Here is a 5317-nt window from a genome sequence, read left to right as displayed (position 1 = left end):
GATGACCATTCTAACAAACTCCTCATCTGGTTCACTTGTCTCCTTTCGGGAAAGAATTCTGCCGTCCTTACCGGTCTGGGCCTATATGTGACTCCAAACCCACAGCAATGTCGTTGGCTCTTATCTGACCTCTGAAATGGCCTGGCGAGCCAGTCGGTTGCGTAAAGTGACTCACCAAAAATTTCACAAAGGCACAAGGAGATGGGCAACAATTCCGGCCCTTGCTAGCGATGTCGACATGCTTGAATGAATAAAGTAAAAAAATAGATTGTTACATTGGTACAACAAGAGTTGGAAAGTGGGATTAGGCGGGATCGCAATTTTCGGACGATGCGGACACGCTGGGCCGAAGTAGCCTCCTTCCGTGCTGAAAGATTCTACGAGTCCATGACAAAACATCCCTTTCAAACATAATGATTCGGGTCAGACAGGGCATCCGTTTTAGACGGCGGAGGTTGATCCAGTGGCTATGCAAGTTCATCGACCTCAAACGTTCACTCTGTTTCTCTCTCTGCAGATTCTGCCTCCCCTGCTGAGTGTTTCCAGATTTTTTTTTAGCTCCGATTACGCATCAACACTATTTTACTTTTATATTGATGCACAATTTGGCGACACTGTGGTGCAATGGATAGCACGTTAGATTTTTAATTCTTGGCATATTAAACATTCAAGGTTTTTGGGCTCTACTCCCACCAGAGTCAGAATTTGAGCCTGGGCCGCACAGTTAACTTTGCAACAAAACAACACTTCAGAGAAGGCTAACTGTGGTCCCTGCACTTTCTGTTGCACAATGGCTCCAGTCCTTCCCAAGTATCATCTGAAAATTTTGCACAGTAACAGATGCAAGCAATCGAGCCTGTTACACAGCGACAGGTGGAGGGCAATGAGTCACTTACCCCCTCAAAGCAATTGCAAAGGGCAGGAGGAAGCCATTCAGCTCTGTGCGCCTGTTTTACAAGAAATGTCGAACTCCATTCGGTCGCTCGAACCTTTCGTATAGTTGACCAGAAGGCAATGCCAAACCAATGAAACTGTTGAGCAGAAATAGGAGGATGTAATTGAGCCTCTCCAGTCTGTTGCACAAGGACAGGGGAAGGCTATTAACCCCTCGAGCCTGCGGCATAGGACTGGCGGAAGCCATTCAGCCCCTTGAGACTTATCTATAAGAAGAGTAGAAGTCAATGTAGCCATTCGAAAGGCTGAGGATGAGGCATTTGCGACTCACGAACCTGTTATACAGGAACAGGAGGAGGCTAATCAATCTCCCGATACTGTTGCGTAGGAACAGGGCACACCATTCCTTCCCTCAACCTGTTGCAAAGGAATAGGAGGTGTCATTCAGAACCTTGAGCGCATTACACAGATGGAAGTCAATCAGAGTAGCATGATGGTTATGTCACTGGACTAATAATCCAGAGAGAAGAAATCATAGCCCACCACGAGAGTGGGGAAATTTAAATTCAATTAAGTAAATCTGGAATTTTAAAAATATCAATAATGATGACCATTCTAACAAACTCCTCATCTGGTTCACTTGTCTCCTTTCGGGAAAGAATTCTGCCGTCCTTACCGGTCTGGGCCTATATGTGACTCCAAACCCACAGCAATGTCGTTGGCTCTTAACTGACCTCTGAAATGGCCTGGCGAGCCAGTCGGTTGCGGAAAGTGACTCATCAAAAATTTCACAAAGGCAGAATGAGATGGGCAACAAATCCGGCCCTTGCTAGCGATGTCGACATGCTTGAATGAATAAAATGAAAAAAATAGATTGTTACATCGGAACAAGAAATGCCTTAAGCCAGGTCAGAGAATGCGGAGTTAAATGACAACTAGTAGAATGGATAGCTCGCTGGCTTCAAGACAGAAATCAAAGAGTAGCTGTAAAAGTTAGCGTTTCTTAGACGCAGAAGGCGGGTAGTGGCGTTCCACAAGGATCGGTGCTGGGACCACTGTTGTTCAAAATTAATATTAAAGATTTAGACTATGGAATCAAAAACAACATTTCTAAATGTGCGGGTGACACCAAATTAGGAACGATAGTCAATAAGGAGGAAGATTACAACAACTTACAAGAGGACATTAATAAACTTGCAGAATGTGCATATAATTGGCAAATGAATTTCAAACCATATAAATGTGAGGTGTTACATGTAAGTAGGAGACTTAGTGAGGTCACTTATTATTGGAAGGTGCCAGTCTGTGTGGTGTGCAGGAAAAAAGGGATATCGGAGTACAAATACAAAAACTCTAAAAAATAACGGCATAAGTTAGCAAGGCCATAAAAAAGCAAACCAAACACGCTGATTCATTTCTAGACATACAGAATTGAAATGTAGCGATATTATGCTAAACCTGTATTTAACCTTCATTAGATCACGCTTAGAGTACTACGTAGAGTTCTGGTCGCCGTATTATAAAAAGGACATAGAGGCATTTCAGAGGATGCAGAGAAGATTTTCAAGGATGATACCAGAACAGCCAGCGTATACAAATCAGGAAAGGATGAACAGGCAGTGTCTCTTTTCTCTTGAAAAAGGAAGGTTGAGGCGTGACCTGAAACAGAATTTTAAAATTATGAAAGATTTTGATGGAGTGGATACCGTTAGAATGTTTCAACTTGTCACCATGAAATCAAAATAGGGAATTCAGAAGAAACTTATTTACCCAAAGAGTGGTGAGATTGTGGAACTCGGTACCACAGGGAGTGGTTGAAGAGAATAGTATGGAAGTATTTAAGGAGGGGATAGTCAGGCATATGAGAGAGAAGGAAATAGAGCATTTGGCTGTTGAGGAATGTTGAGCGGAGGCTCCAGTGGAGCATAAAAGACTGGCTGAGGCGAATGGCCTGTTTCAGTGCTGTATATCCGTTGTAATCCAATGCTTGACATGAGTTAACTTGCCTCCATGCCCGCCACCACCCCAATGAGAACCCAACACTGCACGAGGTAGAAAACGCCATAAGAAAGCTAAAAATTAACAAGGCTACTGGGGCTGACGGCATCATTGCTGAGGCACTAAAGTATGGCGGTGAGGCACTGCTGGCGCGAATACCTGACCTTCTTTCTCTCATCTGGAGGGAGGAAAACATGTCGGGTGATCTTAGTGATTCAGTGATCGTGAACATCTTTAATAAGGCAATAAGTCCGACTGCAGTAACTAAAGGGGAATCTCCCTGCTATCAGCCACTTGGAAAGTCGTCGCTAGCCTCCTCCTCAACTGATTTCTCCCTGTGGCCGAGGAGCTCCTCACGGAGTTGCAGAGCTGATTTCGTCCCTTCCGGGGAACAACGGACATGATTTTTTGCAGCACGGCAGCTGCAGGAAAAATGCAGGTAACATGGCCTTCTTCGACCTTACAAATGCCTTTCCCATTCTCAACCACGAGAGCCGAAAGAGCGTCCTCCTCCGTTTCGGACGCGACCAAAAGTACGTCACCATCCTCCGCCTGCTCCACGATGACACGCAGGCCGTGATCCTTACCAACGGATCCATCACAGACGCAATCCACTTCCGGACCGGGGTCAAGCAGTCTGCGTCAACGCTCCAACCCTCTTCTCATTCTTCCTCGCTGCCATGTTCCACCTCACAGTCCACAAGCTCCCCGCTGGAGTGGAACTAAACGACAGAACCAGGGGAAACCTGTTCATCCTTCGCCATCCCTCGGCAATGTCCAAGACCATCCCAACCTCTGTCGTGAGCTACAGTACGCGGATGACGCCTGCGTCTGTGCTCACACAGAAGCTGAACTCCAGGACACAGTCGAGGTATTTACTAAGGCACACGAAAGCATGGCGCTTGCGCTAAACATCAGTAAGACAAAAGTCCTCCACCAAACTGTCCTCGCTGCACAGCACTGCCCCCAGTCATCAACATCCATGGTACGGCCCTGGACAACGTGGACCAATTCATTATTTCGGGCGCATCCTATCAACAATAGCTGGCATTGACGACAAGATCCAACAACGTCTCAAGTGCGCCAGTGCAGCCTTCGGCCGCCTGTGTAAAAGTGTGTTTGAAGACCAGAACTTCAATACTTTAACCAAGCTCATGGTCGACAGGCCGTAGCAATACCCGCCCTCCTGTGCTGCTCAGAGATGTGGAAGATGTAAAGTAGACACCGCAAGTCGCTGGAGAAATACCACCAACGATTTGTCCGAAAGATCCTACAAATCCCCTGGGAGAACAGACGCACCAAATTTAATATCCTCGTCCAGGCCAACATACCCAGCATTGTAGCACTGACTACACATGATCAGCTCCGTTGGCAGGTCACATAGTTCGCATGCCAAACACGAGACATCCAAAGCAAGCGCTCTACTCGCAACTCGTCCACAGCCAACGAGCCAAAGGTGGGCAGTGGAAACGTTACAAGGACACATTCAAAGCCTCCCTGATAAAGTGTGACATTCCCACTGACACTTGGGAGTCACTGGCCTATGACCGCCCTCAGTAGAGGAAGTGCATCCGGGAGGGCACTGAGCTGCTCGAGTCTCATCCCCGAGAGCATGCAGACATCAAGCGCAGGCAGCGAAAACAGCGTGCAACAAACCAGACTCCACGCCCACCCTTTACTTCAAACACTGTCTGTCCCACTTGTGAGAGAGACTGTGGTTCTCCTATTAGAATGTACAGCCACCTACCAACTCATGCTAAGAGTGAAAGCAAGACTTCCTCGATTCTGAGGTACTGCCTATAATGATGATGATGATGATGTGAGGAGATTGCACAGGAAGAAGTCTTTCAATACCTTGAACCTTTTATGCAGGAGCAAGCTATTTATCCCCTCATACATGTTAAATAGTTACAGGTGACCACCATTCAAATTTTCAAGACTTTTTAAGAACAGGAGGTGGGTCATTCAGCACTTTCCAGACAGTTTTATAGTTATAGGAAAAGACAATTCTGCCCCTCGAATCCGTTGCATAGGAACAGGAGGTTGTCATTAAACCCATAGATGCTCATGCACTAGAAAAAGAGGAGGACATTCAATCTTCCGAACTGGTGACATAGGAACAGGAGAAGAATATTCAACCCACAGAGGCTGGTTAATCAGGAACAGGAGGAGTTCATTCACTCCCTCAAGCTTGTTAGACAAGACAGCAGGAGGGCATTCAGCCACTCGAGCTTGTTACACAAGAATAGGAGGAGACCATTCACCACTTGAGCCTGTTACGCTGGAACGGGTAGAGGCGATTCAGTACTTCGAGCCTGTGGCAGTGGAAAAAGAGGACGTCATGCAGCCCCCATAAATTGTTACACAGAAGCACACTATTCGGCCCCTCAAAACACTTACATTGGAATAGAGGGGATGATTAAAC

Source organism: Pristiophorus japonicus, unplaced genomic scaffold (genome assembly GCF_044704955.1).
Source record: "Pristiophorus japonicus isolate sPriJap1 unplaced genomic scaffold, sPriJap1.hap1 HAP1_SCAFFOLD_30, whole genome shotgun sequence".
NCBI classification, from domain to species: domain Eukaryota; kingdom Metazoa; phylum Chordata; class Chondrichthyes; family Pristiophoridae; genus Pristiophorus; species Pristiophorus japonicus.
Note: the sequence above shows the minus strand (reverse complement) of the source record.